The sequence below is a fragment of the Vombatus ursinus genome, unplaced genomic scaffold, assembly GCF_900497805.2.
Source record: "Vombatus ursinus unplaced genomic scaffold, bare-nosed wombat genome assembly UNPS02014793.1, whole genome shotgun sequence".
NCBI classification, from domain to species: domain Eukaryota; kingdom Metazoa; phylum Chordata; class Mammalia; order Diprotodontia; family Vombatidae; genus Vombatus; species Vombatus ursinus.
In genome coordinates, this window is record NW_020954571.1 from 17,560,616 (window position 1) to 17,576,619 (window position 16,004).

Here is a 16,004-nt window from a genome sequence, read left to right on the forward strand (position 1 = left end):
GGTACAGGAGGAAATAGATGGTAAAACTCTATTAGTGGGGGACATTAACTTCTCCCTCTCAGAATTAAATAAATCTAACCAAAGAATAAATGAGAAAGAAGTTAAGGAGATGAATGGAATTTTAGAAAAAGTTAGATGTGATAGACCTCTGCAGAAAATTGAATAGGAATAGAAATGAGTTTATCTTTTTTCAGCTGTACATGGCACCTTCACAAAAATTAACCATGTATTAGGGCATAAAAACTTCACAACCAAATGCAGAAAAGCAGGAATATCAAATGCATCTTTTTCAGATCATAATGCAATAAAAGCTACATTCAGTAAAGGGCAGTGGAAACATAGATTAAAAATTAATTGGAAAGTAAATAATCTAATCTTAAAGAATGAATGTATCAAAGAACAAATCAAAGAAATAATAAATAATTTTATTAAAGAGAATAACAACAATGAGACAATATAACAAAATTTATGGGATTCAATCAAAGCAGTACACAGGGGAAATTTTATATCTCTAAATACTTACATCAATAAAACAAACAAACAAAAAAAGGTCAGATCAATGAATTGGGCATGCAGCTAAAAAAATAAACAAACTAGAAAAAGAACAAATTGAAAATCCCCAATTAAATTAGAAATTCTGAAAATCAAAGTAGAAATTAATAAAACTGAAAGTGAGAAAACCATTGAACTAATTAATTAAACTAGGAGTTTGTTTTATGAAAAAAAAACCCAATAAAATAGATAAAACATTGGTTAATTTCATTTAGAAAAATGAAAGATGAAAACTAAATCACCAGTATAAAATATAAAAAGGTTGAATTTATCACCAGTGAAGATAAAATTAAAGCAATTATTAGGAGCTATTTTGCCCAATTACATGCCAATAAATCTAATGGTCTAAATGAAATAGATGAATATTTACAAAAATATAAATTTCCCAGAATAACAGAAAAAGAAAAAGAATACTTAAAAAACCCCTATCTTAGAAAAAGAAATTGAATAAGCTGCAAATGAGTCTCTAAGAAAAAAACTTCCCAGGACCAGATGGATTCTCAAGTGAATTGTACATTTAAAGAACAATTACTTCCAATACTTTATAAACTATTTGAAAAAAATAGGCAAAGAAGGAATACTACCAAATTCTTTTTTACCAAATATGGTACTGATACCTAAATCAGAGAGAACAAAAACAGAGAAAGAAAACTATCAACCAATTTCTCTAATGAATATTGATGCAAAAATATCAAATAAAATACTAGCAAGGAGATTACAGTAATATATCACAAAGATCACATACTGTGACTAGGTGAGATTCATACCGGGAATGTAGGGCTGGTTCAATATTAGGAAAACTATCAGCATAATTGACCATATCAATAAAAAAATCAACAAGAAATCAAATGATTATCTCAATAGATGCAGGAAAAGCTTTTGATAAAATACAATACTCATTCCCATTTAAAAAAAAACACTAGAAAGCATAGAAATGAATGGAGCTTTTCTTAAAATGGTAGGTAGTGTCTATCCAAAACATCAACAAGCATCAGGGGTGAAGCAAGGATACCCATTTTCACCACTATTATTCAATATACTAGAACTGCTAGCTATAGCAATAAAAGAAAATAAAGAAATGGGAAGAATTAGAATAGGCAATGAGGAAACACAACTAACACTCTTTAAAGATGATATGATGGTATACTTAGAGAATCCTAGAGATTCAAATAAAAAACTAGTTGAAATAATGAGCAACTTTAGCAAAATAGCAGTATATAAAATAAACTCACAAAAATCATCATCAATTTTATATATTGCCAAAGTCCAGCAGTAAGAGATAGAAAAATTCCTTTTAAAATAATTGTAAACAATATAAAATACTTAGGGGTCTACCTGCCAACACAAACCCAGAAACTATATGAACACAATTACAGAAGGCTTTTCACACAAATAAAGTCAGATCTAGATAATCAGAGAAATATTAATTGCTAATGGGCAGGGCAAATCAATGCAATAAAAATGACAATTCTTTCTAAATTATTTTGTTTATTCAGTGCCATGCCTATCAACATACCAAAAATATTTTATAGAACTAGAAAAAAAATAACAAAATTCATCTAGAAGAACAAAAGGGCAAGAATATTAAGGGAATCAATAAAAAATGTTAAGCAAGGTGGCCTGGCAGTACCAGATCTCAAACTGTATTACTAAGTGTTAATCATCAAAAAAATCTGGTACGGGTTAAGAAACAGAGTAATGGATCAGTGGAATAGATTAGGTACACAATACATAGTAGTAAACAATAATAATCTAGTGTTTGATAAACCCCAAAATCCAAGCTTTTGGGACAAGATCTCACTATTTGACAAAAATTGCTGGAAAACTGGAAAACAGTTTGGCAGAAACTAGGTATAGACCAATATCTCACACTATATAAAAAGATAAGGTCAAAATGGGTAGATGATTCAGACATAAAAGGTTATATTATAAGCAAATTAGGGGAACATAAGTTACCTGTCAGATCTATGGATAAGGGAAGAATTTATGACCAAAGAAGAGCCAGAGAAAATTATGGGATGTAAATTTAGTTACATTTACTTTAATTACATTAGATTAAGAAGTTTTTGCACAAATGAAATTGATGCAGCCAAGATTAGAAGGAGAGTAGGAAACCAGGAAAAAGATTTACAGCAAGTTTCTCTGATAAAGTCCTTCTTTTTCAAATTTGTAGTCAAACTTATAAGAATATGAGTCATTCCTCAATTGATAAATGGTTAAAAGATATGAACAGGCTGTTTTCAGAAGAAATCAAAGCTATTTATGGTCATATGAAAAATGTTCTAAATCAGTATTCATCAAAGAAATTAAAACTAAGACAACTCTGAGGTATCACTTCATACTTATTACATTGGTTAATATTACAGAAAAGGAAATGACAAATGTTGGAAGGGATGTGGAAAAATTGGTACACTAATGCATTGTTGATGAAATTGTGAACTGATCTAATCATTTTGGAGAGCAATTTGGAACTATATCCAAAAGGTTATAAAACTGTGTAGACCCTTTGACCCAGAAATACCACTTCTAGTTCTGCATCCCAAAGAGATTGAAGAAAAATGAAAAGGACTTGTATGTCTGAACAATAGTTCAGACATATATAGACATAATTAATATAGTAGCTCTTTTTTTTGTGGTGGCAAAGAACTGGAAATTGAAGGGATTCTCATCAGTTGGGGAATAGCAAAACAAATTGCGGTATATGACTGTGATGGAATATTATTTTACTACAAGAAATGATGAACAGGATACTTTTAGAGAAACCTGAGAAGATATATATGAATTGATGCAAAGCAAAGTGAGAAGAACCAGGACAACTTTGTACACAGTAACAGTGATATCATATGACAATCACCTGTGAATGACTTAGCTATTCTCAACAATATAATGATCCAAGACAATTCTAAAGGACTTAATGATTAAAAAAAAAACCACTGTCCACCTTCACAGAAAGAACTGATGGAGTCTTTTTTTTTTTGTGAGGCAACTGGGTTTAAGTGACTTGCCCAGAGACACGCAGCTAGTGAGTGTTATGTGTGTTATGTGTCTGAGGCAGGATTTGAACGCAGGTCCTCCTGACTCCACCTGGCTGCCCCTAACTGATGGAGTTTGAATGCAGATCAAAGTATACTTTTTAAAACTTTATTTTTCTTGGTTTTTTTTTAATCTGATTTCTTTTGCAACGTGGCTAATATGGAAATGTGTTTTGAATGACTGCACATGTGTAATCTATAGCAAATTGCTTGTCTTCTCATGTATGGTCTAGGGAAGGGAGGGAGGAAGAGAGAATTTGCAACCTAAAGTTTTAAAAAAAATTGTTAAAAATTATTCTTACATACAATTGAGTAAAAATAAAATAAAGAGAAAAATGTATGTACAACCTACTTTTAAATTCAATATGTATTATTACATTTTCTCCATCACTTTCTTATGTCTAGACAATCAACAAAACAACAAATCAATCCTCAATTTATATCATTTTCCTATTTCTGAGGTGTAAATGCACACAATTTAACAAGTGTCTTGGGCAGCATCTTGATTATAGAATTAAAACTTGAAAGGCTATCTGATACAATTCCTTAATTTTAAAGATTAGAGAATTGAGATCTAGAATAACTTGCTCAAAATCTTACATTAAGTCACAGAACTGGGATTTGAACCCAGATTCTCTAACGCCCAATCTAGTCTTCTTTCTATTGTACCTTTTGGCCTCTAACAGAGGCAAATATTGTTTGAGGAGATCCTTTGAGACTGAATTTTACTCTATCGTATCATTTTTTTTCCTGGGTAACCAACAAACAACAAGCAGTATAATCTTGTCTTCTCTATGCTCTCAGTCAGTTGTGTAGCTGTAAAGATGTGACCTATTGTAGGAATTGTTCTGTGAAAGTCTGTCTGTTCCCAGCACCTGGCATACTTAGCTACTGATAAATGTTTATTGAATTGAACTGAATTCTCATTTCTTTATCAGATATTCTTGTTATATATTTTGAATATTCCTCTGTCCTATACAGAAAGCCATCTCTTATACAAAGAATTGTTTTTAAAAAACAGTTCAGCAAAACTATTTAATACATTGAGTTTAACAGTATATGTAATGTTCCACACTCCTAGTCTTCCAACTCAGCAAAGAAGGTTGGGAAGTGAATTTTCTCATCTCTTCTTCAGGGCCAAATTTGATTATCATGATTTCATTCAGTTAGTCAATAAACATTTATTAAGAGACTACTATGTGCCAGGTACTATACTATGTACTAGAGATACAAAGAAAGGCAAAACCAGTTCCTGCCCTCAAAGAGCTTACAGTCTAATGGGGGATACAACATGAAAACCTGTGTGTATGTGCGTGCGCACACACACACACACACACACACACACATGCACAAGATATAGATAGGGTCACTTGTAGAAAGCCAATACAGAGAAGGCACTAGCATTAATGGGAACCAGGAAAGCTTTTCTATAAAAGGTAGGATTTTAGCTTGGACTTAAAGGAAGTCAGGGTAGCCAGGAGGTGGAAATGAGGAGGGAGAGCATTGTAGGCATGGAGGACAGTCAGAGAAAATGTCCAGAATTGGGATATGAAATGCTGTGTGTGGAAGTAACAAGAAGGAGACCAGTATCACTGGATCACAGAGTATGTGTGTGTGTGTGTGGGTGTAAGGTATAAGAAGACTTGAATGATATGGGGGGTGGTGGTCCGTGCAAGGTCATGAAGGACTTTGAGTGACAAACTGGTGATTTTATATTTGATCCTGGAAGTGAAAAGGTACCAATGGAGTTATTGAGTAAGGTAGTACCAGGGTCATACCTGTACTTTAGGAAGATCACTTTGACAGCTGAGGGGAGGATGGACTGGAGTGAGGAGAGACTTGTGGCCAAAAGATCAACCAGCAGGCTATTGCAACAGCCCAGGTATGGGTGATGCAGGTCTGTGGTATGGTGGTGGCAGTGTTGTAGGAAAGAAAAGGGCATTTACCAGAAATGTTACAAAGGTAAAATTGATAGACTTTACCAACAGATTGGATGTGGTGGTAAGAGAATATGAAGAAGGGAGAATGAAACCTAGGTCACATGAATCAATGACTAGGAGGACAGTGGTACCCAGGGAAGTTTGGAAGGGATGAAGGTTTTGGGGGAATGATGATGAGTTCAATTTTAGACATGTTAATTTTATAGATATGTCTATAGGATATCCTATTCAAGATGAGCAACAGGTAGTTGGAGATTTGAGACTAGAGGTTGGCAGAGAAGTTAGGGCTCAATAAGTAAATATGAGAATCATCAGTATATGGATATAGTTGAATACATTGGAGTTGATAAAAGTTGCCAACTGAAATAGTATAAAGAAGAGAAGACAGTCCAAGGACGAGAGCCATGTAGGACACTCCTGGTTAGCAAGCATGAAATGGATTAAAATCCAGCAAAGAAGATTGAGAAGGATCAGTTATAATTTATATAGTTGACTCTTACAAAAATCTTTTAAAGATGAGAAAGTAGAAATATGTTACTGATGTCTTTTTGGTTGCCTTCTGGGAGTATTAATCACTGTCCATGACCCTTTCCATTCTTAATCTTAACCTCTTTGAGATACTTTGAAAACTGGTCTCTGAGTGGCTTTGAAATTGTGTCACCTCTAGCACAAAATTCTTCTGTAGATTTGGTCTGTATATCCTTAAATTCAAATGCCCCAAAATGAATTACGTATCTTTCCTTCAAAATCTTCCCCTCTTCTGAATTTCCCTATTACTGTCCATGGCAAAACCATGCTCCCAGTCATGTAGGTTTGCAAGATCTAGGTGTCGTTCTCTACTCCCTACTCTCTCTGTTCCCCATATTCAATCTGTTGTCAAGTCCTGTAAATTCTAGCTTCATCACATTTTTTTGTACATGGCTCCTTTGCTCTTCTGATACTATCACCACCTTGTTACAAGTCTACATCACCTCATGCCTAGCTGACTGCAGCAGCCTGCTGGTTGGTCTTTGTGTCTCAGCTCTCCCCACTCTAGTTCATCCTTCACTTTGCTGCCAAAGTAACTAAAGCTCAGGTCTGACTATGTCATCCCCCTTCTCCCAACTCAATAAATTTCAGTGACCCCCGACTATCTCTAGAGTCAAATATAAAATCTTATGTTTGACTTTTAAAATCCTTCATAACTTTACTCCTTTCTACCTTTCCAATCTTCTTATATTTCCTTCTTTGCTGCTATTCTATGCTTTGTTCTTTTCTAGACCTACTTGAGGATAAGTGTCCTTTTAGACTGAGACCTCCTTGTCTACAAGCCTAGAGTATGTAAAGGTTCCTTATGATTACCTCTTTCAGAAACCACCTAGGTCATGTGCTATGACAGGTGCTCTTCGTCTCATTCTTTGGTTTGTCTCTTTCACTTTCTTCACAGCTTTAAACTCAAAAAGAAAGTCAATAAGAGGCACTTCCGCCTTCCTCTCCAGGAGAGGGGCTCCAGCTCTGATTCCTATCTAGGTTAGGCTGAGTGACTTTCTTACACTTCAGGGATGGTGTCCCTCCTGTCTCCCTACAAGGAACTAGCCTTCTATCACATTTTTTGGGAAGCTGGGAATAAATACCCATTTCTCCTTTTTGTTCATCCTTTTAACTCCCATGATTTACTGACATGCAAATGTCATTAAATCATGGCTGGACCTCAAAGAGATGTTCAAACACTGGTGGGAGGGAGTGGAAGCAGAAGCAGTAACTCAGCTACTGGCCTAGAAAAGCTCTTGTCCCTCTTGCATAAAATACAATCAATTAAATAATTTTTTTTGGGTTATGTTTGGTGTTTGCAGTGTTTAGGGTCTTCTGATTCTTTTTTTGAAGAAAGCTTTAGTGATCCATACAGACTGGAGGCTTCTGAGAAGCCTACAAGCCCTGGCCACTTTTGATTTTTAATGCCCACCCATATTTTCCAAAATATTTTCTACCACCCTCCTTTCTGATTGCCTTTGTGTTGTAGTAATTGAATATCGAGGTATATATTGACTTGGTTTGGAAGATCTTGCTTCAGAGAATTTCTCTGCTTCTTCACTTTCTGCCACAGATACATAAGCTACCATAATTTTTATTGCTTGTACTCATCCTGAGCATTGTAAAACCAGATAGACCAAGGATCCTAAGAAATAGAGTGTTTCATTGCACAACAAAGGCAATTTGCCATGGATTCCTTTATTTATCATTGCTACAAGAAAAAGTGTAGGACAACCACCTGTCCTATATTGGAATTCTGTTCACAATCCCCGTGACTGTCTAGAGCCAGGCTCCCTTCCCTGCCCACCAATCCCCTGGTGGAATGTAAGTTCATTAAAGGCAGGGGCTGTCTCCTTTTGTATATATGTACCTATAACCTCATATAGATGCTGGCACAAAGTAAGTGCTTAATAAATGCTTTTTGACCAATGACTATAATTGTTTTCTTCAAGAAGAATTAATAAATTGTTTTTCCATTTGTTGTCAACTTCTCTGTGTCTTCTGGTTTCATTAAAATGAGAAAATATATATTGATACAGAGAAATGTTAGTGCGTCAATTTGTTAAAGGTTGTGTGAAGATGTAACATTGAGTGTATCAGTAGTTAAGTTTCTAGATTGTCTAAAGACTGTGTGACTCCTTGCATTCTCTATTGCTTTTTTACTACAGAAGCAGATGCCTAGGATTGAGAATTGTGTTGTATCTCTCTTTGCTTCATGGACCACCATGGCTAAAAAAATAATCATCTCCTGGTAGTCAGTCAGCTGGTGATGAGTCTCTCTGTGCTTCCTTGGGCTGGTCCTTGGCATTTTTATCTTGGTAGGACCTATTGGAATTTGTGTTTGCCCACCATATACTTTAAGGATTCTGAGTCATGGGATCACAGATTTAGAAGTGAACTCACAGGAGCATAGATTTAGGCTGGAAGGAACTTTAAAGGTTATTAATCCAATCCTCTCATTTTACATGAGGAAACTAAAGTCCAGAGAGTTTATGTGACTTCTCCAGGGTCATACAGCTAGCTTATGTCTGAGACAAAGTTTGAATTCAGGTCTTCCTGACTCCCTAACCACTTTGCCATGCTGCTTCTCCTCAGAGTCACTCCAACCTTAAAAAAAAGAAGTATGGAATAAGACTTTTGTGGAGGTCTTTTTGGTTTATCCAGACAGCTTCCTCACGATGTTACCATCTACTCTATTTCCTTAAGCTCTTCATCATCACTGTTTGTTTCCATTTATTGCTATATCCCATTTCTCCTGGGAAGAGGGGAAATAGATAATGGAGCTCACCTCAGATAGAGAAGGGAAGCAGTTAGCTAGGGAATATACAGCTTTGCTAGAGGGTGAAAGCTGGAATCCAGGAGTCCTGCTTCTGACCGACTCTCCCTCCTCCCAAAGGGCCAAAGCCCTCCTGTTTCTCAGTAACCTGGGGAATTCCTGTGACTTCTCAGTCCTTCAGTGTTGGTAGCGGATTCCATCTGGGGAGCAGCTGAGCGTAGTCACTCACATAAAGGTAATTAGGAAGTGCACCTGAGCTCCCTGGTTGGGGAGGGCTTTGCAGAGAGGGGTTCTAGTGAATTTCAGGCAGGAGGTTAGTAAATAGAGTACACCAACCAGTCAATCAATCTTGTGATTTAAGTGGCCCCTATAATCAGAACTTCAGCTTGGTGAATGTTTGGGGTGGGGAGGTGAGGGAAGAAACAAGAGGATGCAGAAGACCCAGTGCCTGTCTTCTGGAGCTTCCAGTCCAACCAACAGATAGAGTACAAGCAAAAAAGTGATAGGAAATCAAAAGATCAGACATTGAGGGCTCGAAGGGACCTCAGGGGTCATCTAGTCCAATCTTCTCATTTTATAGATGGTGGGACTGAGGTCCAGAGAAGTTAAATAGCTTGCTTGAGGTCACATAGCTAGTAAGCACCAGAAGCAGGATATGAATCCACATCTTCTGAATCAAGAGCAAGCGTTTCCCCCCTCAATAACAATTACCTCCTGATTGGTAAGAAGTGTTTACAACACCCACTTGTAAGTTAATAAATCCTAAAGGATATACATGAGGAATAATGGTGTGACAGACCAAGATGGGGCTGATTAGGGCAGGAAGGCTTCCTAAAGGCAGAGAACTCATTGGACAGGGATTGCAAACAGGAAAGGAAGTGCATTGAGCTGAAGGGTATCCTTGATAAGGAAAGCAATCCAGTGAGACAATGGCTTGTGGTTGTAGAGAACCAGAGTCATGCAGCAGGCTGGAGGGAGAAGCCATGACAATTTAAGGCATATAGCGGCTGTGTAGCACACTCAACATTGAGAGTTAAAGCACCCTTCTCTATGGTAAGCTGGCCAAAGAACAAAAGATTAGCATGAAAACAAGCGGAAACCAGGAAGTTTCATGCTATTGTCCCTGGTGAAAAAGGAAAATCCAGACTGAACTGGCTGCTTTGATTAGAAATGATGTAACAAGCCAGCTCTGTCCTAGTTTCCTTAAAACAAATCCATCCTTTCTCCCACACAGACTCCTCTCTGAACTGGGGAGTAACCACGACCTCCATCTAGTGGCCTGAATAATCCTGCACAGGCGAAGGAAAACAAATTGGTCGGTCACAGAGCACAGGGACAAAGAGAGCAGGGCTAAGACCTCCAGAGGAAGATGGTGATGGGGTCTATACATCAATACTTCCATGAAATTGTTTTTCCATACCATCATGGGTACTTTCTCCATTGATGTAGATTACAACCCATTCATGCTTATTTCTCCTGCGCCATTCTTGTCTGCATTGTCTGAACATACGGAAGAATGTTAACCTGTTGTGACATTTTCAAAGCACTTTCACCTCCTTTACCACATTGGGGCCTCACCCTTATATCATCCCTATTGTATAGATAAGGAAACTGAGGTTCAGAGAAGCTGATTGGACTTAGGATAGAGCAGAGTCAGGTCTTGATGGTAGGTCTTTTGACTCAGTAGTGCTTTTTGCACTAAATCATTCTGCCTTGTAAGAAACATGAACGTTTCCTGCTTCTGAGACTTATTTGTAAAATGAGGGGATTGAATATGATATCCTTTAAAGTACAATCTCCATTAGAATCCCAAGAACCCAGGCCATGGGGAGCCTTTTGTAGCTCCTTTCAGCTTAGGGCTCTGCACACACTGGGTACTTGGTAAATGTTAACTACTTGAAATAAAGCAAGAAAAATTATTGGCTCCATTCAAATCTTTTGTCCAGAAAAGATTTTGTTTTTACTGGGTGTGAACTTTGGTTATGAGAAACTGATTTCCCCCCAAAGTCCACCCACCTGTTTTCCCACATCTCCATAGATCTTCACAGAACTAAGAAGTCAGATTTCTCCCTGTCTCCTGTCTCTCTCTCTCTCTCTCTCTCTCTCTCTCTCTTTTTTTGCTAGGCAATGGAGTTAAGTGACTTGCCCGGGGTCATACAACTAGTAAGTGTTATGTGTTTGAGGACAGATTTGAACTCAGGTCCTCCTGAATCCAGGGCTGGTGTTCTATCCATTGTGCCACCTAGCTGCCCCACTGTCTTCTGTCTCTTGACCCCTCAAGATAGTGCAAACCTTTAATTAATTAGCTCTCACCTGTCTTTTAGTCTGATCTTCCCCAAGGGGCCAGTCACTGATGATAGAATCTTGAAAAGGAGACAAAGAACCCAGTTTGTCTTGAAAATGGTCCTCTAGAGTTTCACCATACACCTAGCAAATTGGCAAAGATGATAAAAGGTGGAAATAGTCAATGCTGGCTGGGCTGTGAGAAGACAGGCACACACGAACACTAGTGATAGAGCTGTGAATAAGCCTAACCATTGTGGAAAACAATTTAAACTTGCTGAGAAAGTAACTAAAATATCTTTACCCTTTGACCCAGAAATTCCTCTGCAAAGCACATAGCCTGAGGAGCCCAAAGACAGAAAGAAGGCCCAATACATTACAAAATATTCATTGTAGCACTTTTTTGTGGTAGAACTGGAAATCAGTTGGTTAAAAATGTTATGATACATTAATATAACATTATTGTGCCATAAGAAACTGACAAATATAAAGAATTCAGAGAAATATGAGAAGGAATACATGAATTGATAATGAGAAAAGCAGAATCAGGAAAATAATATCCACAATGACTAGAACAGAGTTAATGGGAAAAAAAATTCCAAAAAAAATTCACTGAATGCTGTGGAGTTATAATGATCAAGCTTGGGCCCATAGAAGGAAGATATTCCCCTCTCCTCCCTCCCTCACTTCTTCATTACAGGAAGGAATGATAGGGATGGACTACTACATATACTGTTTGAAATAATGTATTGATCAATTTTTCTGAACTTTTTTCTTTTTCTTTTTAAATCTTTGTTACAAGGGAAGGATGTCTAGGTAAGGTAGAAAGAGGGAAACAAAAGTGATGTAACATCAAAAGGCATATAAATAAAACATATATGTAAATAAAAAAGCATAAAATAAATAACAAAGAAAGGGAAAAGGTAGGAAGGAAGACTGGAAGACTACAGGGAGGACAGAAGGAAGGAAGGAAAGAAGGAAAAAGACAAGAGAAAAAATAAAGAAAATAGTACCATGGGGTGGGTCAGTCAGTCAACAAGCATTTATTAAGTGCTTAGCTTGTGCTAGGCACTATACTGAATACTGAAGTGTGGGGAAAATATTTCATTATTTGTCCTTTGTTAATATTGTTTGAACCTAGCTTGACATGGCTAGAAAACTGTCTAACCCAAAGCTTGTGGTAGAGGTTAGACTGACCTCAGAGGTGCTGGGGAGGCTGAAAGGCTACAGGGAATACTTAGAACCCACTCAGGTCTTGTTTTGTGTCCACCCTAAGCTTGTGTTTTGGGTTCCCCAAATTTGAACGTTTATGCTTACCTGCTGACATATATTTCAAACTGCCTTTTGCTGGAAACTGCCTACTGAGTAGGTGAGGCTAATGAGGCAAATGTCCTCATACCTTTGTCTGAACCCTGTATAACATAGCCTCACAAACACTCGAGGAAGGAGCCATACCTTCTTCCAACACTCTCCTTTGCCAAATGATCTAATACAATTGTTTCTAAATCTATTTCAAGTTTTTGAGTTTGTTGTCAACTAATAGAGGATACAAAGAAATGCAAACATGTGGACCCTGTCCTCAAGAAGCTCACATTTTAATGGGAGAGATGACATGCAAACAATTATATAAATAAAAGGTATTTACAGAGTAGATGGAAGATATTTTCAGAGGAAAGGAACTAGCAACAGGGACTAGAGGGAGACCAGGAAAGGCTTCCTGTAGAAAGCTTGTGAGCTATCTTGAAGGAATTCAGGAGGCAGAGGTGAAAAGAGAGAAAATTCTAGGTATGGGGAATAGCAAATTAAAGGGCTCATAATCAGGGGACAGGGCAGAGTGTGCAAGGAGCAGCAAGAAGGCCAGTGTGGCTGGATTATAGAATACTTGGAGAAGAGTGAAGGGTAAAAAGACTGGAAAGGTAAGAAGGTGCCAGATTATGAAGAGCTTTAAATGACAGAAGTTTTTGTACTAGATCTTGATGAAATAGAGAGTCATTGGAGTTTATGCAGTGTGTATGTGTGTGTGTGTGTGTGTGTGAGTGGGTGTGTGTGTGCTGAGGAGAGCCTGTACCATGTTGAAGGAAATCTCTCTCTCTCTCTCTGTATATATATATCTATATATCTATATATATATACCTATACACATACACATATTACACTGCGAAGGTAGAAATGACAAGATGTGGCAACCTCAAATTGACTCTGTGGAGTGATGAGAGAGAGGGAAGTCAAGAACGACCCCTAGGCTTGGGGGCTAGGTGACTGAGATGATAGCTCTGCCCTCAGCAGTGACAGGGAAGTTCAGAAGAAGAAAAGGTTCTGGGGGAAAGACCATGAGTTCTGTTTTGGATATTTTGTTTGAGATACTTAGGAAACATCCAGTTTGAGATATCCAAAAGGCAGCTGGTGGTATGAGACTAGAGCTTAAGAGAATATGTGGGGGCAGCTAGGTGGCACAGTAGATAGAGCACCAGCCCTGAAGTCAGGAGAATCTGAGTTCAAATCCAGCCTCAGACCAAACACTTGACATGTACTAGCTGTGTGACCTTGGGCAAGTCACTTAACCCCGATTGCCTCACAAAAAAAAAAGAAAAAAAAAGAGAATATGTGTGTGTATGTGTACACACACACATATACACACATATGCATGTATTTATTTGTGAGTTTCTCATATATATGTGTGTGTATACACATACCCATATATTCATGTGCACATATCTATGTGTCTTGGAATCATTTGCATAGTCATGATAACTGAACCTATGAGAACCAATGAACTTATCAAGTGAGATAGTAGAAGGAAAAGAGAAGAGGGCCCAGAATGAACCTTTGAGACATAATTATGGTTAGAAAGAATAATCTGGGTAAAGATCCAGCAAAGGAGACTGAAAAGGAGTGGTTAGACAGGTAGGAGACTCAGGAGAGTAATGTCACAAAAGCCTAGAGAGGAGAAAGCATTCCAGGGAAGAGGATGATCAACAGTGTCCAAGGCTATAGAGAGACAAGACAAAACAAGGCAAGGCAACAAGCATTTATTAAGAGCTTACTGTGTGCCAAGCACTATGCTAATTGCTAAGGATACAAATGCAAGTGAAAAGAAAGGCAGCTTCTATCTTCAAAACGTTTACCTAGGTGGGAAGAAGATAACACATAAAAGTGGCTTGAAAAACTGAGAGGTAGAGGATGTAGAAAAGATTGACTCACACAGGGATAAAGAGTGAAAAGTCCATAGAGCTGGGAGAGGAATGAAGGTTGGCTAGCCTGATTGTATAAACACTCTAGAAAAATCACCTTAGCAGCTAAGTAGATGATGAATTGGAATGGAGGCTTGGGACAAGGACACCAGTTAGAAGGCTATTGCAAGTAAGTCCAGGTAAGATATGATGGAAGCCTGAAATAGGATGGTATTTATATCACTGTAGAGAAGAGAGCACATGTGAGAGATGTTATGAAGGTTTATTGGATTCCATTCCATTAGTTTATTTTTTGTTGCCTATATTCAGGCATCATGGCGTTCAAGATTTCTATTGCGCATACTGACAAGATAGTGACTTAACCATCCTATGTCTTTCCTTATATCTTCAATTATTTTCTCCAGCCACTTCTTACATGGTGGTGTTTGATAACTGCCTTAGGAACATTGCTGTATAACTTAACCTTTCCTCTTATGGTCTTTACTATGGCAAATACACTCTTGTAAGTCAGTCTTGAAATGCTTTTACATTTTTTGACAAACATTTTGAGAGAATGTTTGTTAATGATCCTTATAGACAATATCAGCTTTTTATTAATTACTTTGTTTTAGTAAAGTTGTTTCATTATTTGGAATCATGCCATCAAACTCAAAAGGGACTTTCCACACTCCCATTATAAGTACAGTCACCTCCTATTTAACCATTTGAGATATTAGCATTATTTTCACCATTTGTTTCATCATTAAGTCTAAGTATAGACTCTCAATGCTTTCATGTTTTTACATTTTTTCCTCTAGATTTAAGTAGGTTTTCAATTTTCCATGTTTATTTCATCTAATATAGGTATAAGAATAAAGTTATTTCTTACCATTGTCATACATTGACTTGTAATATGTTTTGTAACTTGAAGCTGACAGTATTATCAATAAAAGGCAGTATAAAGCCCTTCCCTATAATGGATAAGCTCCATTTACAGTTTTGTTATGATGTAACATTAGTGTATAATAAAAACATTCATATCTTCAGCCCATTTGTGCACACATGATTTGCCTAGTTTTAGTGATCTGAAGTGTTTTCAGCAGATGAGGTATTAGTTTTTCTTATTATTTTTCTTATATATTAAGACAATAATAAATACTAATTTGTTCTGATATATCTTGTCTTTTGGTGGTACTGAAACATAAAGGACCACTATGTACTCTGTTATTTTCTGTGTCAAGTAGATCATCATGATGGTTTCTAGTAGAACCAACCAGCAACAGTATGCCTCCCTCAACTATTTCTTAGATTTATAGGAGCAATTTCATCATACCAGCCAAAGTACAAGTCTAATCAGTGGTATTACCAGAGCCCAATTGTCTGGCATTTCAGGATTCCAGCCAGGCTTTCATAGCTATGATAGCAGTCTCAGAGAATGCAAAGTCTTTGCTGTACATCACCCTGATTGGCCTTTCCTTACTTGGCCATTCTGCTTCCTCTTCTAACCTTACCCTCTACTGCATAACAGGGATGATGGGTTGAGCTTTGAGGGGATTATTACTATTATTATTGTTATCATATTTCAACAAATTTTATGTACATGGTTTATACTAGATGCTGTGTGTGTATGTCTGGAGGAGAGGATGTAGGGGTGAGGTTACAGAGATCCATAAGACACACTAATTGGCCTTAAGAACCTTCCAATCTAGTAGGAGAGATAAGACATATGCATGTGCAGCAG